The sequence below is a fragment of the Pan troglodytes genome, chromosome 14 (assembly GCF_028858775.2).
Source record: "Pan troglodytes isolate AG18354 chromosome 14, NHGRI_mPanTro3-v2.0_pri, whole genome shotgun sequence".
In the NCBI taxonomy this organism is placed as follows: domain Eukaryota; kingdom Metazoa; phylum Chordata; class Mammalia; order Primates; family Hominidae; genus Pan; species Pan troglodytes.
Genome location: NC_072412.2, coordinates 39,975,644 through 40,000,665, shown reverse-complemented (window position 1 = coordinate 40,000,665; position 25,022 = coordinate 39,975,644). Strand labels below are relative to the sequence as shown.

Here is a 25,022-nt window from a genome sequence, read left to right as displayed (position 1 = left end):
GAAATTATAGGCATGAGCCACGATGCTCGGCCCTTATCAGGATTTTGGTCTGTCCCTGGTCTTATCCACATAGTGTAGAATTTGCTTAATAAAATAATTTTGAGTAATTAAGCACAAAACTCTAGGTAGATTTGAAAGGGATATAGTTCTGAAAGTTATGAATTTGATTTTTTTGGTTTATGTCTATCAAGAGATTGCTAATGCAGGTCCATTTGAAGTAAATTACATTGTGAATAAATGATAAATGACTTAAGAACTTGTATTACTGAGCCATCTCATATACTGGTGGAAGAATAGCATGTGTGGTAAATACATAGATCTGTGTGGCTAGAGTTGAGGATGTAATTAAGCACTCTCATCTCTCATTCTTTTTTCTGTTTTGAATCTTGCATTTGTTGATTTTAACCATTCTTCAGTCCTACTTGCTATGTTCTCAATTTGCCTTTTCTTCCCCTTTCCTCTTTAATGTAAGTAACTACTTTTCTTCCTTGTATAGTAGCTCGTTTATATATACATTTCATATCCCTCATGCCTATGTAAGTCTTTGAGGATAAGAAGCATGTCTTATTTGTATTTTTGTATGTGCCTCAGTTAGGGTTCCCAGATAAAGTACAACATGCTTAATTAAGTTTGTATTTCTGATAAACAATGAATTTTTTATTTTTATTTTTTTTGAGACAGAGTCTCACTCTGTTGCCCAGGCTGGAGTGCAGTGGCCCATTCTCGGCTCACTGCAACCTCTGCCTGTCTGGTTCAAGCGATTCTCCTGTCTCAGCCTCCTGAGTAGCTGGGATTACAGGCGCATGCCACCACGCCTGGCTAATTTTTGTATTTTTAGTAGAGACGGGGATTTCACTATGTTGGCCAGGCTAGACTCGAACTCCTGACCTAAAGTGATCTGCCTGCTTTGGCCTCCCAAAGTGTTGGGATTATGGGCGTGAGCCATTGCACCTGGCCTAATTTTTTATTATATAAGTATGTTCTGTATTGTATTTTTGTTTGCTAAACTTGGCAGCCCTTGCTGTGTGTATTGTGCAGTGGGTGCTTAATTCAGTGAATGAATCAAAATTGGGTTCTAGTTTTAGTCCTGTGACATTGGCAGAGTATTTTTATTTTTAGTTTTGCAGGTGGAAAAAAATCTGAAGTTAATGGACTCTAAATCTTTCCCCAAGTTTACCTAGTTAACTAAATTGCTCAGCCTGGCCCAGGAGACATACATAACATTTCTGACTCCCAACCAAGCTAGTGCATCTTTGCTTAGTTTTTTCTAAATTTTGAATTGAAGAACTTGGATTCTAAGGATTTGTTCTAAAGGATGATTATTTTTCTTGTCCTGACCCTGGAATCTCCATATTTTATGTATTTTATGTATATATATATGTACATATTTATGTATTTTATGTGTATATATATATATACACACACACACACACAAATATATTCTTGTTAGATTATGAACTCTAAAAACTATTTGGCGGAAAACAAATTGAAAGAAGTTTTCTTAATTATGTCTTAAGGGAAATAAATGATAAAAATCTTTCAATTTCCTTTTTATACAGTAGAGGGAGACAGTATTAGAATACTGAAAATAAAATCTGTGAGTTACTGAGGCTTACTTTGTGGACACTAAGAGAGAACAGTACTAAAATAATTTGCTTTTCATATATTCAGATATCTTGATTGTATTTCACTGTTCAGATATCTTGAACCTTTGTAAATTGAGAAAAGATGCATTTTCTGGGGAGAATCTGCTCAGTATTAGAGATTCTGTGAAATTTGCAGCTTTTAAGATGCAAGGGTCTTTAATCCATCTTGAATTGATTTTTGTATAAGGTGTAAGTAAGGGATCCAGTTTCAGCTTTCTACATATGGCTAGCCAGTTTTCCCAGCACCATTTATTAAATAGGGAATCCTTTCCCCATTGCTTGTTTTTCTCAGGTTTGTCAAAGATCAGATAGTTGTAGATATGCGGCGTTATTTCTGAGGGCTCTGTTCTATTCCATTGATCTGTATCTCTGTTTTGGTACCAGTACCATGCTGTTTTGGTTACTGTAGCCTTGTAGTATAGTTTGAAGTCAGGTAGTGTGATGCTTCCAGCTTTGTTCTTTTGGCTTAGGATTGACTTGGCGATGCGGGCTCTTTTTTGGTTCCATATGAACTTTAAAGTAGTTTTTTCCAATTCTGTGAAGAAAGTCATTGGTAGCTTGATGGGGATGGCATTGAATCTGTAAATTACCTTGGGCAGTATGGCCATTTTCACGATATTGATTCTTCCTACCCATGAGCATGGAATGTTCTTCCATTTGACCCAGCCATCTCATTACTGGGTATATACCCAAAGGACTATAAATCGTGCTGCTATAAAGACACATGCACACGTATGTTTATTGCAGCATTATTCACAATAGCAAAGACTTGGAACCAACCCAAATGTCCAACAATGAGAGACTGGATTAAGAAAATGTGGCACATATACACCATGGAATACTATGCAGCCATAAAAAATGATGAGTTCATGTCCTTTGTAGGGACATGGATGAAATTGGAAATCATCATTCTCAGTAAACTATCGCAAGAACAAAAAACCAAACACCGCATATTCTCACTCATAGGTGGGAATTGAACAATGAGATCACATGGACACAGGAAGGGGAATATCACACTCTGGGGACTGTTGTGGGGTGGGGGGAGGGGGGAGGGATAGCATCGGGAGATATACCTAATGCTAGATGATGAGTTAGTGGGTGCAGCACACCAGCATGGCACATGTATACATATGTAACTAACCTGCACAATGTGCACACGTACCCTAAAACTTAAAGTATAATAATAAAAAAAAAGATGCAAGGGTAATTAAGGGTGATTTCTATGCTTTTGAGAATTCTCTTTTCTTTCCCACCTTCAAGGCTGAATGAATGTTGCATATCCATGTGTAGTCAGTGGTTAACTGTTATTAATTTGAGTGATATATAATTTGCAATGAAAGTAGGAAGAGAAAGAGGTAAAACCCTGAAATTAATGAAATAGCATTTCTTAACTATTTTACAATATAATATTTAATATGTTTTTTCCAAGCCAGGATTCATATTTTTTCAGTATCTCTGATAATTATTTCTACCTTTTACTGAATATCACCTTTCATGTTAGCCTATTAATTTTTTAGAAATTAAGAAACTATAATTTTTTTATTTCATTTTGTTTATTTAATGACACTATTCTCTGGTCACAGTCTCAGAATTGTGACTTTAATGTCACCTATATTGTGAAATATTCATTTTAAAAATTAATTTTTTTTTGAGACGGAGTCTCACTCTGTTTCCCAGGCTGGAGTGCATCGGTGTGATCTCAACTCACTGCAAGCTCCGCCTGCCGGGTTCAAGCAATTCTCCTGCCTCAGCCTCCTGAGTAGCTGGGACTACAGGTGCATGCCACCATGCCCGGCTAATTTTTTATATTTTTGGTAGAGATGGGGTTTCACCATGCTGGCCAGGCTGGTCTCGAACTCCTGACCTCATGATCCACCTGCCTCAGCCTCCCAAAATTTTGGGATTACAGGTATGAGCCACCGCGCGTGGCATTAATTTTTATTCCCTTTAAGAATTAGAATTCTCAGTCTTTTGGGGTGAATTTGCCCTTGTGGAAATGTTGTATTCCTATTTTTAGTCAGAATAATTTTTCTGTATTAAACAATACAAAATGTGAAAGCCTGGAATTGTGGGAAATAAAAATGTATGTCTTAGAAACAAAATAGCCTCCTTTTCTCTTCACTTTGAAGTTTGAAAGTGAATCCCTTTTTTTAATGTTCAGAGAAGAATATATATATGTTAGAGAATCCTGGTGATAATGGAATGGAATGGAATGGGGTATGTGGGCATGATGCTCCTGCTTGTCTGAATACATTGATATGGAAATTTTAAAAATTGTTTTTTTTTTTTTTTTTTGAGATGGAGTCTCGCTCTCGCCCAGGCTGGAGTGCAGTGGCGCGATCTTGGCTCACTGCAAGCTCTGCCTCCCGGGTTTATGCCATTCTCCTGCCTCAGCCTCCCAAGTAGCTGGGACTACAGGCGCCCGCCACCATGCCCTGCTAATTTTTTGTATTTTTAGTAGAGACAGGGTTTCACCATGTTAGCCAGGATGGTCTTGATCTCCTGACCTCGTGATCCACCCGCCTCGGCCTCCCAAAGTGCTGGGATTACAGGCATGAGCCACTGCGCCCAGCCAAAATTGTTGTTTTAATGTCTTGCTTCATACAGTGGTGGTGATAACAGTGAGAATTGTTTAATTTTTTTTAACTGGGTTAGTTAAAAAAAAAAAAGTTAAAAAAAAAAATCCACAAATTATAGATCTTGGAATGTATTATTGTTACTTTTCATATATTTTGTAATGTATATTCATATATTTTTAAAACAAGAATTTTACTCTACATAATTTTTAAACAGCTATACATTGTCGATATTTTTATCATGTCCTTACATATTCAACAGCAAAGTATTTCATCATATGCATGTACTGTACCTTATTTAGCCAGCCCCATTTTGTTTGGCTTGTGGAGAATTACAATAGCTGTTTTGACTGTTGTATCATATGCCAGGCACTGTACTGTGTATTATCTCATGTAATTCTCATAGTTACTGCATGGTGTAGGTATTTTTATCCCCATTTTACAGGTAGAGAAACTGAACCCAGAGATGTTAAATAATTTGCCCAAGTTTTTTGGCTGATTATACTGATGAAGATACTGATACTAGCATTCTGTTGTCAGTTATTTGCCAGACAGAATTCTTTATTTTTTAATACATAATATCATTTACTCTTGAGAACCCTAAATGAGTTAGGGCCTACTAAATCATTTACAATACAATACAGTAGGAGAAACTGAGGCTCGCTGAGATTAAGTTGCTTGCTTATGGTTATACATCCAACAAATGGCACCTATTTCCAACTCTTTCTGTTTACACAACTGATTGTTTTTGTCTCAACCCCTGCTTATTTCTGAGGAAATAAGTAAAAATTCTAGCTGAAAAGACATTTCCAGCAAATTATTTCATATTTTGGCTCCCTCCTCTCTAAAATATGGATAACAGTCTTTTTTTAAATAGGGTGATTCTATTAAGTGAGATAATGTATGTGAAGCATGTAGCACACAGGGTATATAATAAAAGTCAATAAATGTTACTAGTACTATTCCTATTATTTTATTTTGGTTATTTAGATTTTTATTCAGGCTGTAAAAGCAGTAAATGCATATTATAACATATCATAGAAAATCTGGAAAAGATAAAGGAGCTTAGGAAGTAATCACTCAGACTCACCACTGGTGACATTTTGGCATGTTTCCCTCAGGATAACTCATTATTTCCTGATACATAGGTCAATCATTACACATGACACATACTGGAATCTTTTTACTTATGGGAATGTCTCTTCTGATTAATTACTTTAAGAAGAACAGAGGCTGTGTCCTTATGTACCAGCACTGTTTCTGGCTCAGAGTAGGTGCTCAGCAAATATTTGAAATGAGCTGTTAGAAGCTTGAGAGAAGACCTTTGAGGTCTTCTCCATTCCTTGCCATTTTTTGCATTTAAAAAATGATTATAAAAAGATTTTAGTTTAAAAATAAAGAAGGTAGATGTATTCGTTTGAGCTCAGGAAGACTGAGCTATTATCAGACAAAGGAATTTGATGTAACAATTAAATGTGCAAAGAGCTCAGTAAGAGTATGTTGGGAAGGTTGCATTCTGAAGATCAGGGAAGCAATTATTTAATGAGTATAGTCTTGAAGTATATGGTTCTCAAAAGTTTGCCAATAAATTGCCCCAGCTCTTTAGTCTCTGGGAAAGATCCCTTCATGTTAACCTGTGGTGGTAAGTGGGATCTTACTTACCACTTAAGATGGTGGTGTCTGGATATCACGATTGCCTAAGAGTAATGATATCTCTTTAATTTTGAAGTTTCTTTCATTGGAAAAAAAGTAAACTCTGTGCTATGCAGAGGAGACTTTAGAGGTGGATGGTAATACATATAATGTTGAGAACTAATGATCCAGCACAGTAGGGATTCTTATTGACAACCTGTGAATACTCTTTTGGGATATTAACACCTTGAGATCCTTCCTGGTACATGTGAGAACAACATTCAAGCAAACTGCCAAAGTTTTAAGTTACCTTTTAAAGTATTTTTGACTTAAATGAAAATAGAATGGTTTCTTAATGGTTGCAATAAACACCTCTGAAATTGGACTAGTGCTAATTCTAGAACTATCTGCCAGAATCAAGACTTAAAACTTCATTTTTAAAAACATTGAAACATTTGAAAGTACAAGCATTGAAAGTGAATTAAGTGTAAAAGGGAATTCATAGAAAATTAGCCCCTCCCCTCTTTTCGCTTTTTTTTTTTTTTTGCTGGGGGAGACAGGGTCTCACTCTGTTGCCTATGCTGGAATGCAGTGGCACTATCATGGCTCACTGCCGTCTCAACTGCCTGAGCTCAAGTGATCCTTCCTCTTCAGCCTCCCAAAGTGCCAGGATTACAGGTGTGAGCCACTGCACCCAACCCCCTTTACCTTTTTTTAAAAAGCTGCTTTAAGTGGTTTATTATATGCAGCTATTTTGGTGAATGATTAAGTATAATTTCAAAAGCGGAGGTCAGCTTGTCTCAGCTGAAACAGGTTGTTACTAAGAGCTTTGCCTTTGGCTTTATAAAGGCCTTTGTTCATGCTGCACAATTACATAGGTCATGATGGCTTTCAGTAGATGTGAATGCTAGTCTGTGCTGCTTTTCAGGTGAAACAAGGAACTTTTTATAGACAATGTGTAAATGGTTACAGGAACATGAAGTGTGAATATAGGGTGCCCTGTGGCCAGGTTTAGTGTGGTGATAAACACAGTACTTTTCAGGCCCTCATTTTTCAGATGAGTTGAAAATTAAAGGAGCAAGATGTAATTTTAATCTTTCAGATAATATTAACAGTTCTTTTCAGTAACTGTTGCTGTGTCATTGCCAGCTATTGGATTTCTGTCTCCTTTTGATAAATATACCAGAAGTGACACCTTAAAGTAACCAGAGTACTATCACTTAATACTGTGTATGAGAAAATATTGGTGGTATATTATTTTATAAAAAAATAGCTGGGCACAGTGGCTCATGCCTGTAATTCTAGCTACTCAGGAGGCTGGCAGGAGAATCACTTGAACCCGGAGGGCAGAGGTTGAAGTGAGCCGAGTTCACACCACTGCACTCCAGCCTGGATGACAGAAACTCTGTCTCAAAAAAAAAAAAAAAAAGAAATCATAGTTTACTTTAGGGAATTCTAGAGATTCTTATGAAATATTTGTTTTTATGTATGTAGAGTTTAAACATGTAAATTACATTAAAGATACTATACTCCACCCTTATCCCAGTGACATGATTTCATATTTTTCTTATTATGGAAACAATTATCACATTTCTTTGCTCCTAAAGAAAATAAACACTTGAGACCACATACCCCACATACATATACCATCACTTGATGTCTGATTAAAAATGTTGGCAGTTTTCCCTATGTTAGCACTTTGTTAGAGTATTTTAAGGTGCAAATTTTGAAGGTTTTTTGCTAAAGGCAGATGGTATAATCATCTGATAAAAAGAAGTCAAAGAACCTAGGGGTGAATGGGCTTCTCTTTTTGTTAAGTCTGCCTTTTGATTTTTAAATTCTCTTTGCAAAACTAATGATCCTTTTCATAGAAAAAATTAGAATATAACATTCTAATTCAATTCATTTAAACTGTTTTATATAATGTTACGATGCTTACTTTAATATTTGCATTAAAAATGCTGATTTTAGCCACTTAAAAATAGAAGTGAGCATTATTTGAATAAAGAAAACAAAAAGTAGATATAAATGCTATGTGATTGTGTGTTTAGGGGTAAGGATAGACTTGGGACTAAGCTTGATTAGAGAGTAAAAGATGCTATTAGGATACTATTAATTTTTAATTTTAATAAGTGAACTTACTCCATTCAGAAGTTGTTAACTTCTGCTTCTTTTGTGTGTGTGTGTGTGTGTGTGTGTGTGTGTGACAAGAGTTTTGCTCTTTTTGCCCAGGCTGGAGTGCAATGGCGCGATCTCGGCTCACTGCAACCGCTGCCTCCTGGGTTCAAGTGATTCTCCTGCCTCAGCCTCCCAAGTAGCTGGGATTACAGGTATTTGCCACCACGCCTGGCTAATTTTTTGTATTTTTAGTACAGACAGGAATTCACCATGTTGGCCAGGATGGTCTTGATCTCTTGACCTCATGATCCACCTACCTCGGCCTCCCAAAGTGCTGGGATTACAGGCGTGAGCCACTGCACCCGGCCTTTTTTTTTTTTTTTTTTTTTTTGAGATAGTGTTTTGCTCTTGTTGCCCCAGGCTGGAGTGCAATGGCACGATCTTGGCTCACCACAACCTCTGCCTCCCGGGTTCAAGCGATTCTCCTGCCTCAGCCTCCTGAGTAGCTGGGATTACAGGCATGCACCACCACACCCAGCTAATTTTGTATTTTTAGTAGAGACAGGGTTTCTCCATGTTGGTCAGGCTGGTCTCGAACTCCCTACCTCAGGTGATCAGCCCGCCTCAGTCTCCCAAATTGTTGGGATTACAGGCATAAGCCACCGTGCACAGCTCTGCTTCTTTTTTATCTGTATTTTTCACTGCTCTGATTTTTTTTTCAAGTCAAGTCCTGGACTTGAGGCAAATTGGGCTTCTCCATACCCCTCTATGCAGTGTCTTTTCATACCCCAGTGCTCCAGTTAGGCCACTCCCTGTGCCTCTGGAGACCCACCCCTTCACTCTTGCAAATGCTTCTACCGTCCAAAGCCCTTAGGGGTGTATAAAGCCTTTCCTCTTCACAGTCAGGTGTGGTCTCTCCTGAGGTTTTAGCACATTTATTTATTTAGAACTTTAGTAACTTTCTTAAAGTATCTCACATACTTCCAAATGGTTGAGGATGTGTCTAATATTTTAAAAATCCAGCTGGGTGTGGTGGCTCATGCCTGTAATCCTAGCACTTTGGGTGGCTGAGGTAGGAGAATGGCTTGAGGCCAGGAGTTTCAGACCAGCCTGGGCAACATAGTGAGACCCTGTCTCTACAAAAAACAGAAAAATTAGCTGAGAGTGGTGGCACATGTCTATAGTTCCAGCTACTTGGGAAGCTGAGACCGGAGGATCACTTGAGCCTAGAAGTTCAAGGCTGCAGTGAACTATGATCCTTCCACTGCACTCCAGCCTGGGAGACAGAGCAAGCCCCTTTTCTCTACAAATAAAATAAAAATCCCCCACAGTCTTGAGGACTATACTATCTTATAATAGGTGTTTAGTAATTATTTGTTGAATGAATGAATACAAAAATGGTAGCATTCATTGTATTATGTTTATACAGTGAAATGTTTTTCCACTGTAAAACAGATGAATGCACATATAAATGCAGTAATTATTTTAGAATTGGATTTCTTTTATTATTATACTTTAAGTTCTAGGGTACATGTGCACAACATGCAGGTTTGTTACATATGTATACACGTGCCATGTTGGTGTGCTGCACCCATTAACTCGTCATTTACATTAGGTATATCTCCTAATGGTATCCCTCCCCACTCCCCCCACCCCACGACCGGCCCCGGTGTGTGGTGTTCCCCACCCTGTATCCAAGTGTTCTTATTGTTCAATTCCCACCTATGAGTGAGAGCATGCAGTGTTTGGTTTTTTGTCCTTGTGATAGTTTGCTGAGAATGATGGTTTCCAGCTTCATCCATGTCCCTACAAAGGACATTAACTCATCCTTTTTTATGACTGCATAGTATTCCATGGTGTATATGTGCCACGTTTTCTTAATCCAATCTATCATTGATGGACATTTGGGTTGGTTCCAAGTCTTTGCTATTGTGAATAGTGCTGCAATAAACATACATGTGCATGTGTCTTTATAGCAGCATGATTTATAGTCCTTTGGGTATATGCCCACTAATGGGATGGCTGGGTAAAATGGTATTTCTAGTTCTAGATCCTTGAGGAATCGCCACACTGTCTTCCACAATGGCTGAACTAGTTTACAGTCCCACCAACAGTGTAAAAGTGTTCCTATTTCTCCACATCCTCTCCAGCACCTGTTGTTTCCTGACTTTTTAATGATCGCCATTCTAACTGGTATGAGATGGTATCTCATTGTGGTTTTGATTTGCATTTCTCTGATGACCAGTGATGATGAGCATTTTTTCATGTGTCTGTTGGCTGCATAAATGTCTTCTTTTGAGAAGTGTCTGTTCATATCCTTCGCCCACTTTTTGATGGGATTGTTTGATTTTTTCTTGTAAATTTGTTTAAGTTCTTAATAGATTCTGGATGTTAGCCCTTTGTGAGATGGATAGATTGCAAAAATTTTCTCCCATTCTGTAGGTTGCCTGTTCACTCTGATGGTAATTTCTTTTGCTGTGCAGAAGCTCTTTAGTTTAATTAGATCCCATTTGTCAATTTTGGCTTCTGTTGCCGTTGCTTTTGGTGTTTTAGACATGAAGTCCTTGCCCATGCCTATGTCCTGAATGGTATTGCCTAGGTTTTCTTCTAGGGTTTTTATGGTTTCAGATCTGACATTTAAGTCTTTAATCCATCTTGAATTAAATTTTGTGTAAGGTGTAAGGAAGGGATCCAGTTTCAGCTATCTACATATGGCCAGTTTTCCCAGCACCATTTATTAAATAGGGAATCCTTTCCCCATTTCTTGTTTTTCTCAGGTTTGTCAAAGATCAGATGGTTGTAGATGTGTGGTATTACTTCTGAGGGCTCTGTTCTGTTCCATTGGTCTATATCTCTGTTTTGGTACCAGTACCATACTGTTTTGGTTACCGTACCCTTGTAGTATAGTTTGAAGTCAAGTAGCATGATGCCTCTTGCTTTGTTCTTTTGGCTTAGGATTGTCTTGGGAATGCGGGCTCTTTTTTGGTTCCATATGAACTTGAAAGTAGTTTTTTCCAATTCTGTGAAGAAAGTCATTGCTAGCTTGATGGGGATGGCATTGAATCTATAAATTACCTTGGGCAGTATGGCCATTTTCACGATATTGATTCTTCCTACCCATGAGCATGGAATGTTCTTCCATTTGTTTGTGTCCTCTTTTATTTCGCTGAGCAGTGGTTTGTAATTCTCCTTGAATAAGTCCTTCACATCCCTTGTAAGTTGGATTCCTAGGTATTTTATTCTCTTTGAAGCAATTGTGAATGGGAGTTCACTCATGATTTGGCTCTCTGTTTGTCTGTTATTGTTGTATAGGAATGCTTGTGATTTTTGCACATTGATTTTGTATCCTGAGACTTTGCTGAAGTTGCTTATCAGCCTAAGGAGATTTTGGGCTGAGAGGATGGGGTTTTCTAAATATACAATCATGTCATCTGCAAACAGGGACAATTTGACTTCCTCTTTTCCTAATTGAATACCCTTTATTTCTTTCTCCTGCCTGATTACCCTGGCCAGAACTTCCAACACTATGTTGAATAGGAGTGGTGAGAGAGGGCATCCCTGTCTTGTGCCAGTTTTCAAAGGAAATGCTTCCAGTTTTTGCCCATTCAGTATGATATTGGCTGTGGGTTTGTCATAAATAGCTCTTATTATTTTGAGATACATCCCATCAATACCTAATTTATTGAGAGTTGTTAGCATGAAGTGTTGTTGAATTTTGTCAAAGGCCTTTTCTGCATCTATTGAGATAATCATGTGGTCTTTGTCTTTGGATCTGTTTATATGCTGGATTACATTTATTGATTTGCATATGTTGAACCAGCCTTGCATTCCTGGGATGAAGCCCACTTGATCATGGTGGATAAGCTTTTTGATGTGCTGCTGGATTCGGTTTGCCAGTATTTTATTGAGGATTTTTGTGTTGGTGTTTATCAGGGATATTGGTCTAAAATTCTTTTTTTTTGTTGTGTCTCTGCCAGGCTTTGGTATCAGGATGATGCTGGCTTCATAAAATGAGTTAGGGAGGATTCCCTCTTTTTCTATTGATTGGAATAGTTTCAGAAGGAATGGTACCAGCTCCTCTTTGTACCTCTGGTAGAATTCAGCTGTGAATCCGTCTGGTCCTGGACTTTTTTTGGTTGGTAGGCTATTAATTATTGCCTCAATTTTAAAGCCTGTTATTGGTCTATTCAGGGATTCAACTTCTTCCTGGTTTAGTCTTGGGAGGGTGTATGTGTCCAGGAATTTATCCATTTCTTCTAGATTTTCTAGTTATTTGCATAGAGGTGTTTAGAGTATTCTTTGATGGTAGTTTGTATTTCTGTGGGATCGGTTGTGATATCCCCTTTATCATTTTTTATTGCATCTATTTGATTCTACTCTCTTTTCTTTGTTAATCTTGCTAGCAGTCTATCAATTTTGTTGATCTTTTCAAAAAACCAGCTTCTGGATTCATTGATTTTTTGAAGGGTTTTTTGTGTCTCTGTCTCCTTCAGTTCAGTTATTTCTCGGCTTCTGCTAGCTTTTGAAGTGTTTGCTCTTGCTTCTCTAGTTCTTTTAATTGTGATGTTACGGTGTCGATTTTAGATCTTTCCTGCTCTCTCTTGTGGGCATTTAGTGCTGTAAATTTCTGTCTACACACTGCTTTAAATGTGTCCCAGAGATTCTGGTATGTTGTGTCTTTGTTCTCATTGATTTAAAAGAACATCTTTATTTCTGCCTTCATTTCGTTATGTACCCAAGTAGTCATTCAGGAGCAGGTTGTTCAGTTTCCATGTAGTTGAGCGGTTTTGAGTGAGTTTCTTAATCCTGAGTTCTAGTTTGATTGCACTGTGGTCTGAGACACAGTTTGTTATAATTTCTGTTCTATTACATTTGCTGAGGAGTGCTTTACTTCCAACTATGTGGTCAGTTTTGGAATAAGTGTGGTGTGGTGCTGAGAAGAATGTATATTCTGTTGATTTGGGGTGGAGAGTTCTGTAGATGTCTATTAGGTCCACTTGGTGCAGAGCTGAGTTCAATTCCTGGATATCCTTGTTAACTTTCTGTCTCGTTGATCTGTCTAATGTTGACAGTGGGGTGTTAAAGTCTCCCATTATTATTGTGTGGGAGTCTAAGTCTCTTTGTAGGTCTCTAAGGACTTGCTTATGAATCTGGGTGCTCCTGTATTGGGTGTATATGTATTTAGGATAGTTAACTTTTCTTGTTGAATTGATCCCTTTACCATTATGTAATGGCCTTCTTTGTCTCTTCTGATCTTTGTTGGTTTAAAGTCTGTTTTATCAGAGACTAGGATTGCAACCCCTGCTTTTTTTGTTTTCCATTTGCTTGGTAGATCTTCCTCCATCCATTTATTTTGAGCCTATGTGTGTCTCTGCATGTGAGATGGGTCTCCTGAATACAGCACACTGATGGGTCTTGACTCTTTATCCAATTTGCCAGTTTGTGTCTTTTAATTGGAGCATTTAGGCCATTTACATTTAAGGTTAATATTGTTATGTGTGAATTAGATCCTGTCATTATGATGTTAGCTGGTTATTTTGCTTGTTAGTTGATGGAGTTTCTTCCTAGCCTCAATGGTCTTTACAATTTGGTGTGTTTTTGCAGTGGCTGGTACCGGTTGTTCCTTTCCATGTTTAGTGCTTCCTTCAGGAGCTCTTGTAAGGCAGACCTGGTGGTGACAAAATCTCTCAGCATTCACTTGTCTGTAAAGAATTTTATTTCTCCTTCACTTATGAAGCTTAATTTGGCTGGATATGAAATTCTGGGTTGAAAATTCTTTTCTTTAAGAATGTTCAATATTGGCCCCCACTATCTTCTGGCTTGTAGAGTTTCTGCCGAGAGATCCACTGTTAGTCTGATGGGCTTCCCTTTGTGGGTAGCCCGATCTTTTTCTCTGGCTGCCTTAACATTTTTTCCTTCATTTCAATGTTGGTGAATCTCACAATTATGTGTCTTGGGGTTGCTCTTCTCGAGGAGTATTTTTGTGGCATTCTCTGTATTTCCTGAATTTAAATGTTGGCCCGCGTTGCTAGGTTGGGGAAGTTCTCCTGGATTATATCCTGAAGGGTGTTTTCCAACTTGGTTGCATTCTCCCCGTCACTTTCAGGTACACCAATCAGACGTAGATTTGGTCTTTTCACATAGTCCCATATTTCTTGGAGGCTTTGTTCATTTCTTTTTACTCTTTTTTCTCTAAACTTCTCTTCTTGCTTTATTTCATTCATTTGATCTCAATCACTGATACCCTTTCTTCCAGTTGATCGATTTGGCTACTGAAGCTTGTGCATGTGTCTTGTAGTTCTTGTTCCAATGTTTTTCAGCTCCATCAGGTCATTTAAGGTATTCTCTATGCTGTTTATTCTAGTTAGCCAGTCGTCGAATCTTTTTTCAAGGTTTTTAGCTTCTTTGCAATTGATTTGAACATCGTCCGTTAGCTCAGAGAAGTTAGTTATTACCAGTCTTCTGAAGCCTTCTTCTCTCAACTTATCAAAGTTATTCTCCATCCAGCTTTGTTCCGTTGCTGGTGAGGAGCTGCATTCCTTTGGAGGAGAAGAGGCACTCTGATTTTTAGAATTTTCAGCCTTTCTGCTCTGGTTTCTCCCCATCTTTGTGGTTTTATCTACCTTTGGTCTTTGATGATGGTGACGTACAGATGGGGTTTTGATGTGGATGTCTTTTCTGTTTGTTAGGTTTCCTTCTAACAGTCAGGACCCTCAGCTGCTCATCTGTTGGAGTTTGCTGGAGGTCCACTCCAGACGCTGTTTGCCTGGGTATCACCAGCAGAGGCTGCAGAACTGCAAATATTGCAGAACGGCAAATGTTGCTGCCTGATTGTTCCTCTGGAAGCTTCGTCTCAGAGGGGTACCCGGCCTTGTGAAGTGTCAGTCTGCCCCTACTCAGGGGTGCCTCCCAGTTAGGCTACACAGGGGTCAGGGACCCACTTGAGGAGGCAGTCTGTCCATTCTCAGATCTCATACTCCATGCTGGGAGAACTACTACTCTCTTCAAAGGTCAGTTGGAAATGCAGAAATCACCCATCTTCTGCGTCACTCACGCTGGGAGCTGTAGACTGGAGCTGTTCCTATTAGGCCATCTTGGAACCTTTTTTCAGAATTGGATTTCTTAATAGTGGCATTATTGACATTTTGGGGGATTGCTGTGTATATTGTAGGATGTTTAGTAGCAACTGTGGTCTCTACTCACTAGATGCCATTACCACATCTCCCCTCAACTCCAGTTGTGACAACTCACAATGTCTCCAGACACTGCCATATATCTTTTTGGGTATTCCAGAGAAGCTGCACAAAAGTAGATCTCTCCGTATTAACTATATGATAATAGTTAACATCTGTGTGGTACTTTGACTGCATATAAAGTGTTTTCACATATATCACTCATTGATTAATTTGTTAAGCATTTACTGAGCTCTGCTATGTACTATGCCTCTACTGGACACCAGAGTATAATATACAGGTGAAGTATACTCCTTGACCTCGAGGTGTCATCAAAAATGTGACTTCCCAAGAAAAGCCTTCTCCCAGTTTGTTAAGTCACTCTGCCCTTCTTATTGTCTAATGCTGCACTCTGTCTCCTTTACAATATTTTCTATGCTGCTTTCGTTAAGGGTAGGTGTTATGTCAGTTTCTGTCACCTCTGTTGACAGAAGACTTGAATGCAAGACCTAGCATATTGCTAGGCCCAAAATAGGCACTCAATAAAACCAGTTGAGTGAGTGGAAGAATGGATGAAGGCAACATGCTCATAGAAAAGAGACAGGCCAAGGCAGGCCATTGCTACACAATGTGATGGGTACCAAGGCAGAGAGGTGGGGTGAGGACATTGTGTTAGTCTGTTTTGAGCTGCTATAACAGAATACCACAGACTGGGTAATTTATAAAGAACAGGAATTTGTTTCCTCACAGGTCTGGAAGTCAGGAAATCCAAGATGAAGGCACTGGCAGGTTCAGTTATCTGGTGAGGGTCTGGTCTTTTTGCTTCCAAGATAGCAGTTTGACTGTTGCGTATTGAGGAGTGGGGGAAGAATGCTGTGTGCTCATATAACAGAAGGCAGAAGGACAAAAAGGGATGACTCCCTCTTTGAAGCCCTTTTATAAGGGCATCTAATCCCATTCACAAGACAGGAGCCCTTGTGGCCTAATCACCTTTTAAAGGCCCTACCTCTTAATACCGTCACATTAGCAACACCTAAGTTTTGGAGGAGACACATTCAAACCATAGCAGGTATAAAAGACAAGCATTTAATCAGACTGTTTGTCAGTCGATAATTTTTCCTTCCCTGCAGGAGACATGTGTATGAGTGGCTGGGAGACCTGTTTAATTCTGGGATATAGAATTAAGATGGCCATCTGCCTGCAAGTAGAGATAAGCTGCATTCTCTGAAATCAACTTTGTTCATGATAAAAGTAACATTCTGGCCTCCATATGCCATATTCTTTATTGTCAATTTCTTAAACAGTTAACAAATTGGTTAGAGAAGAGGCAGGCTATCTATTGCCCCATCCTCTACTTTTTTTTTTTAAACTAAATACCTAATCGTTATATTGTTATTCTTTTGACTATTATTGCTCTCCTTAACACATATAAAAATAGACCAAACTGACACGATCATATTTTATAAAAATACTATTTTCTTTTCTTGAAAAGGAAACAGAAAAAAGGATAAATGGCTTAAATTGTCTACTTATCATAACTAGAATTAGAAATCCCAGTCTTTGTGGCTGCCAAAAAAAAAAAAAAAAGAATAAATGACCAAAAAATGAAGTCAAATAAAAGTCTTTCATGACTCTCTCCCTGTGACTGTTAGTATGAGGAAACTTAATAGTTCTGAAAATAAAGATGTAAATTTCTGCAGAATGTAAAACAGGATAAAGTCACAATAGCCAAAATGTGGAAACAACCCAAATGTTCATCCATAGATGAATGGATAAACAAAATGAGGTATATATGTACAATGGACTATGATTTAGCCTAAAAAGAAGTGCAATTCTTATATATGCTACAACATAGATGAACCTTGAGAACATTATACTAAGTGAAATAAGCCAGTCACAGAAGCACAAATATATGATTCCATGTATGTGAAGAACCTAGAATAGGCAAGTTCATAGAGACAGAAAGTAGTTTCCAGGGGCTGGTGGTAGGGGAGAATAGAGAGTTAGTGTTTAATGGGTATAGACTTTCTGTTTGGGATGACTTTTTTAAAAGTTCAGGGGATGGATAGTAGTGATGGCTACATAACAATGTGAATGTATTTCACACCACTGAATTGCGCACTTAAACATGGTTAGGATGGTACATTTTTGTGTATTTTACCATAAGAAAAAAAATTTAGGGCTGGGCAAGGTGGCTTACATCTGTAATCTCAATACATTGAGAGGCCTAGGTGGGAGGATCACTTGAGCCCAGGAGTTTGAGACCAGCCTGGGCAACATAGTGAGACTCCATCTCTAAAAAAAAAAAAAATTAGCCAGACCTGGTGGTGTGCACCTAAAGTCCCAGCTACTCAGAAGGCTGAGGCGGGAGGGTCACTTGAGCCCATGAGTTCAAGGCTGCAGTGATCTGTGATCATGCCACTACATTCCAGCCTGAACCACAGAGTGAGACCCTGCCTCAAAAAAAAAAAAAAATTAGTATGATAAAGCATAGACCGTATATATAATAAAGATACTTCAACCCTTTGAAGGATTGTTCAGTTCTCAAGCCAAATAGAGAAACACATACTCTCCTAGAAAAAAGCACAGTTAGCAAAGGATCCAGGGAAGCTAGAAGGGCTGGTGTTTTGTGGCTGAGGTCAGTAGAGGTGACTGCTCTGTTCATGACATCCCATGGGTACTTATCATCTTCATAGCCACGACCGGCAGGGTCCTTCTCAACAGACTGACCTTGTGCTGTGTATATCACATACATTATCACTGAATTTTTGAAACACCTTATAAAGTAGGCATTATTCCCATTTATAAGAATTTAATACCTTTTTGAAATTTCCTAAGTAAGTGGTGCAGCCAGCACTTAAACCCTACATCATCAGACACCAAAAGTCAAGTACTTTCCTTAGTACATCCCAAGAATAGCTTTCAAGAAGAATTATATGGATAATCTGGAGTAAAAGGAATAGGAATTTCCTCATTTAGGTCAGCGAGATGTGCTGACAAGATGACCACAAATGCAGGAATGTTGGAGTGGTTAATATGTAGATGAGAAATCATGAAAGAGTGGAATAGCAATGCGAGTTTCTGGGGCTACTTCAGTAGGGCTATTTGGGACTGATTGAGGGGGCAAAAATTAAAGCCAGAAAGTTCAGTGGAGCAAATGTCCTAGTGGCCACAGAGAAACAAAGATTTCCAAAATGAGATGCTAAGTGAGAAACAGCAACTGAGGAGAGAAGTAATGTTTCCAGGATCACAATGGGCATAAGGAGAATTGTTCTTTTAGACTCTAGGTGAGCTTGTAGTAATCCAAGGACTGGTGATTTAGGCCACTGAGTTCTGGCTTTGAGTACATCTCTAATCCCTAAACCTTCACTAAGAGGGAGGTGAAGGGAGTCAGGTGTGCCACATGTCTGCTACTGAAAAATGGCTAGATGGGAAAGGAGTTTGAAATATTGTCCTAAAATGAAGTTTCTGAGTTAGATGGGCCGAATTTCACCATGTGTTCACTGTTATTACTGTGTAAAATCAAGAGATTTAAATGAGATTACGATTATTAATTAGCTTTCTGAGATATTGAAACCTAAGAACCTGGCTGGGTGCGATGGCTCATGCCTGTAATCTCAGCACTTTGGGAGGCTGAGGTGAGCGGATCACCTCAGGTCAGGAGTTCGAGACCAGCCTGGCTAACATGGTGAAACTCTGTCTCTACCAAAAATATAAAAATTAGCCAGGCGTCGTGGCGCATGCCTGTAATCCTGGCTACTTGGGAGGCTGAGGCAGGAGAATTGCTTGAACCCGGGAGGTGGAGGTTGCAGTGACCCAAGATCATGCCACTGCACTCCAGCCTGGGTGACAGAGTGAGACTGTGTCTCAAAAAGAAAAAAGGAAAACAAAAAAGAAAACTAAGAACCCAATTACCTCTGCCACATACATGGACTGTCTTTGGTTAATGTGATGACATACTAAGCCCCAAACTGGTATATATAATCTCTGGTCACTTCTACACCAAAGTTGTTAACTTAACTTGGCAATGAAGGCCAAGCTAAGAAGAGTTGAGAATTATGAAGCATGAAGCATAGAATTTCAAAACTGAGAAAGAGGCCGGGCATGGTGGCTCACACCTGTAATCCCAGCAGTTTAGGAGGCTGAGGTGGGCGGATCACAAAGTCAGGAGATCGAGAACATCCTGGCTAACAGATTGAAACCCTGTGTCTACAAAAACTACCAAAAACTTAGCCGGGCGTGATGGCGGACACCTGTAGTCCCAGCTACTTAGGAGGCTGAGGCAGGAGAATGGCGTGAACCCGGGAGGCAGAGCTTGCAGTGAGCTGGAGATTGCACCACTGCACTCCAGACTGGGCGACAGAGCAAGACTCCATCTCAAAAAAAAAAACCAAAAACGAAAAAAGAGAAAGAATAGTATCTTTTTTTCCTAACCCTTTCATTTTATAGGTATGGAAAATCGAGGACCAGGGAGAGTACCTTGCCAGCAATTTTGTAGTTATGATTTTAGATGAAGAGCTGCACGGTACTAGGGGAAAGTCTGAATGGTATTCAAGTCCTCCAGCCAGCAGCAGCAGGATGTGGTTTTCAATGTGCACTATGCAAGTAGCGCTTCAGATGGAGCTTATTCTTATTTTTAATTTATTTTTTATTTTATTAATTCATTTATTTTTATATATTTTAAGATTTATTGACATAAAAATTATATATGGTGTACAATTTGATGGTTGATATGCACATGCGTTGTGAAATGATCATCAAAATCAAGCTCATTAACACATTATCACCTCTCCGTAGTTACTATTTTGTGGATGCATGTGTTTTTATTTTATTTCTGAAATAATTTTAGACTTACAGAAAATTTGAAGAAATAGTACAGAGTTCACATATTTCTACCACTTTGCTTCCCCGACGTTAAAAACTTATATAACTGTAGTTCAGTAATCAAAATGAGGAAATTAACTTTGATACAATACTATGAATTAAACTATAGCCCTTTGATTTTCACCATCTCCTCCCACCCCTTCCATGCCTTTTTAATATTCCAGGATATAATCTAAGATCTCATGTTGCATTCATTTGTGTCCCCTCAGTTTCCTCCAATCTGTGACAGTTGTTCCGTATTTCCTTGTCTTTCATGGACTCTTGATGAGTACTGGCCAGCTTTTTTGTAGAATGATCCTCAGTTTGGTTTTGTCCACGTTTTCCTCATGATTAGACTAAGGTGATGTGTTTGGGGGAAGAAGATCACAAAGTGAAATGCCCTTGTTATTTCCTATCAGGGGTACAGGATGCCAACGTGGCTTATTAATGATATTTACCATGATCACTTGGTTAAGGTGGACTCTCCCAGGTTTCATTACTGTAAGTTACTTTTCTCCCTTTGTAAATGATACACATCTTGGAGAGATGCTTTGAGACCGTGCTAGCATCCTGTTTCTTCTCAAACTTTTGCCTGCTGGTTTTCTCATTCATTGGTGGATCTTGTCAACAGTTACTACTGTGGTGTTCTAGTGGGGATTTTGTATTTTACTCATTCCTTCTTCATTGATTAATTGGAATTCTGTAAGGAAGAAGTGTCTCTTCTCTCATACATTTATTTATTGAATTATTTATGTCCATATGGATTTATGGATATTTATTTTGCCCTATGGGATTATGTTATTTCTTGCCTTGCTGTAAAGGAATACCTGACACTGGGTAATTCCTAAAGAAAAGAGGGCCAGGCATGGTGGCTCACTCCTGTAATCCCAGCACTTTGGGAGGCCAAAGCGGGCCAATCACTTGAGGTCAAGAGTTCAAGACCAGCCTGGCCAACATGGTCAAACCCCATCTCTACCACAAATACAAAAATTAGCAGGGCATAGTAGCACATGCCTGTAGTCCCAGCTACTCGTGAGGCGGAGGCAGGAGAATTGCTTGAACCTGGGAGGTGGAGGGTGCTGTGAGCTGAGATTGTTCCACTGCACTCCAGCCTGGGTGACAGAGTGAGACTCCATCAGAAAAAAAAAAGAAAAATTTATTTTGGCCCATGGTTCTGCAGGCTGTACAGGAAGTGCTTTTTTAACTCCTCAAGCTGCAACATTAAATGCAGAGTCCCTACTTAGTGGGCCCAAGTCAATAAATTCAGCCTGATCTAAGGAAGGAGACCACCTCTCTTATTGTCTCATACCTCAGAAAAAGAAAGAGGAAGTAAAAGTTAAAGAAAGGCAAAAATGAGATCAATAGACAGCCCAGCACTGCACTTCAGGCCTGGTCTGGTAGTTAAAAATCAACCCCTGACCTAACCGCTTGTATTAGCTATAGATTCCAGACATTGCATGAGGAAGCATTGTGAAACTTTCTGCACTGTTCTGTTCTGTCTTGATTACTGACGCATGCAGCCCCAGCCACGTACCCCATGTTTGCTCAATCGATCACGACCTTTTCACGTGGACCTCCTTGGAATTGTAAGCCCTAAAAAGGGGCAGGAATTTCTCTCTCAGGGAGCTTGGTTTTTGAGACACAAGTCTGCTGATGCTCCTGGCTGAATAAAGCTACTTCCTTTCTCAACCTGGTGTCTGAGGGGTTTTGTCCACAGCTTGTCCTGCTACATTTCTTGGTTCTCTGACTGGGAAGCGAGGTGATTAGCAGATAGTCAAGGCAGCCCCTTAGGTGGCTCAGGCCTGCCCTGTGGAGCATCCCTGCAGGGGACTCCGGCCAGCTTGAGTGACGTGGATCCTGAGAGCACTCCTGGGTAGGCATTTGCCCCGGTGGAACGCCTCAACAGAGCAGTGCATGGCAGGCTCCTGCGGAGGATCAACGCAGTGGCTGAACACCAGAAAGGAACTGGCACTTGGAGTCCGGACATCTGGAATATGGTAAGACTGGTCTTGGGGACTTGCCCACTCCATTTGAGTGGACGCGTGACCTGATCACCCATGGTGTGCCTTTATCGGCACTTTGGTTTTGGTTTTGATTTTGACTTGGCTTGAAATGCTTGATTTAGTGTGAATTAGATGAGTGAGTGATCTTTACCCTTTCCTTCTTGTAGTGTGAACATTGTCTCGAGAGAAAAATGGGTCAGACGCAAAGTAAACCCACTCCACTAGGAACTATGTTAAAAAATTTTAAGTAGGGATTTAAGGGAGACTATGGAGTTACTATGACACCAGGAAAACTTAGAACTTTGTGTAAGATAGACTGGCCAGTATTTGAGGTGGGTTGGCCATCAGAAGAAGCCTGGATAGGACCCTTGTTTCAAAGGTATGGCATAAGATAACCTGTAAGCCAGGGCACCCAGACCAGTTCCCATGCATGGACACTTGGTTACAGCTGGTTTTAGAACCCCCCACCGTGGTTAAGAGGAGAGGCAGCCACAGTGTTAGTGGTGAAAGGACAGATAGCTAAGGAAGGATCCCGCTCCACCTGCCAAGGGAAGTCGGCCCCTAAAGTTCTGTCCAATCCAATATCAGAAGACTTATGGCAGGAAATGGCACCAGCGATGCCCCCCGCTTACTGAGAAGAGAGACTCCCCACTTCTGAGCCCACAGCACCTGTGCCTCCACAGGACACACACACCCCTAGACCACCCAGAGTAGACAAGAGAGGATGTGAAGCTGTGGGAGAAACCCCTCCCCTGGTGTCTCTTTTATGGCCTAAGACTGGAATACAAATGCCCCTGAGGGAGCAGCGATATACTGGGGTAGACGAGGATGGGCATATGGTAGAAAGGAGTGCCTTTGTGTATCAACCCTTCACCTCTGCTGATCTCCTCAACTGGAAGAACAATACCCCATCTTATAGTGAAAAGCCTTAAGCATTAATTGATTTGCTCCAAACTATTATCCAGATTCATAACCCTACTTGGGCTGATTGCCACCAGCTGCTCATGTACCTCTTTAACACAGATGAAAAGCAAAGGGTGCTCCAGGCAGCAACTAAGTGGCTAGAGGAACATGCTCCGGCCAGTTACCAAAACCCCCAGGAGTATGTGAGAGTCCAGTTACCAGGAGCAGACCCCCAGTGGGACCCAAATGAAGGGCCAGACATTGAGAGACTAAAACGGTATAGAGAGGCCCCCCTGGAAGGGTTAAAAAAGGGAGCTCAGAAGGCCACAGATGTTAACAAAGTCTCTGAGGTCATTCAAGGAAAAGAAGAGAGTCCAGCACAATTTTACAAGGGACTATGTGAGGCCTATCGTATGTATACTCCCTTTGATCCCAATAGCCCTGAAAATCAGCGCATGATTAACATGGCTTTAGTTAGTCAAAGCACCAAAGATATTAGAAGAAAGCTTCAGAAACAGGCTGGGTTTGTGGGTATGAATACTTCACAGTTATTAAAAATAGCCAGTCAGGTGTTTGTGAATAGAGATGTGGCAGGCGGTAGAGAGAGCCGCAAAGAAAGCAAGTGCCAAGCCCGGCAAAACGCCTATCTGCTAGCTGCAGCTATTAGAGGAGTTCCCCCGAAGGGCCGAGGAAGGGGGGACCCTGGGAAAAACGCTCAGTCTGACCAACCATGCCTGCAGCGTAACCAGTGTGCATACTGTAAAGAAACAGCGCATTGGAAAGACAAGTGCCCCTAGTTAAAAGAGAAACAAAATGGCTCCGAGCCAGAGGTCTCAGGCAAGGATGAAGGGGCCTTGTTTAATCTAGCAGAAGGGTTACTGGACTGAGGGGGACCGGGCTCAGGTGCCCTCAATGAGCCCATGGTCAGGATGACAGTCAGGAGCAAGGACATTGAGTTTCCTGTTGATACTTGTCCTGAACATTCAGTAGTAACCACCCCAGTCACCCCCTTATCCAAAAAGACTATTGATATAATCAAAGCCACAGGAGTCTTGAAAAAACAAGCTTTCTACTTGCCCCGGACTTGTACTGTAGGGAGACATGAAGTGATTCACCAGTTCTTGTACATGCCCGACTGCCCCTTGCCCTTGCTGGGAAGGGACTTGCTTAGCAAGCTGAGGGCCACCATCTCTTTTACAAAGCACAGCTCTTTACCACTAAAGTTACCTGGAATGGGAGTCATTATGGCCCTTACAGTCCCCTGGGAGGAAGAATGGACTTTTCTTAACTGAGCCAGGCCAAGAGATAGGACCAGCTTTGGCTAAGCAGTGGCTAAGGGTGTGGGCAGAAGATGATCCTCTGGGGCTAGCAGTAAACGAAGCCCCCGTAACCAGAGAAGCTCTTGAAGGTATCCAGATCCATCTCCAGTGCCTGAAGGCCTTTGGAATTATAGCCCCCTGTCAGTCTCCCTGGAACACACCCCTGCTGCCTGTTCCCAATCCAGGAACCAAGGTTTACAGACCAGTATAGGACTTGCGCTTGGTTAATCAAGCTACAGTGAATTTGCACCCAATGGTACCTAACCCGTACATGTTCTTAGGGTTACTGCCAGCTGAAGACAGCTGGTTCACCTGCCTGGACTTGAAGGACACTTTCTTTAGCACCAGACTAGCTCCTGAGAGCCAGAAACTGTTTGCTTTCCAGTGGGAAGATCCAGGCTTAGGTGTCACCGCTCAGTACACTTGGACCTGGCTTCCTCAAGGGTTCAGGAACTCCCTCACTATCTTCAGGGAGGCCCTGGCTCAAGACCTGCGAAAGTTTCCTGCCAGAGACCGAGGCTGTGTGTTGCTCCAGTATGTCGATGACCTCCTGCTGGGACACTCCACAGCAGTTGGGTGCGCCAAAGGAACAGACGCCCTGCTCTGACACCTGGAGGACTGTGAGTATAAGGTGTCCAAGAAGAAAGCTCAGATCTGCAGACAGCAGGTACACTACCTAGGATTTACAATCCGACAGGGGGAACGCAGCCTAGGATCAGAAAGAAAGCAGGTCATTTGCAACCTACCAGAGCCTAAGACCAGAAGGCAGGTGAGAGAATTCTTAGGAGCT

General features: G+C 40.5%; 1 protein-coding gene across 6 annotated transcripts in view; it reads left to right on the top strand.

The window, feature by feature from the left end:
• Positions 1 to 25,022, top strand: part of LOC129136722 (phosphatidylinositol 3,4,5-trisphosphate 3-phosphatase TPTE2-like) — a 122,691-nt gene that overhangs the window by 17,016 nt on the left and 80,653 nt on the right. The window contains exons 1-2 of one of the 6 annotated variants that reach the window (XR_010150650.1): positions 20,669 to 22,004; positions 24,514 to 24,852. The exons of 4 other annotated variants lie outside the window; for them this stretch is intronic. The gene's annotated coding sequence lies outside the window, so the exon portion shown is untranslated. Of the gene's footprint in view, positions 1 to 20,668; positions 22,005 to 24,513; positions 24,853 to 25,022 lie in introns of those variants that run through there. One more of the 6 variants, XR_010150651.1, reaches the window with a different exon arrangement.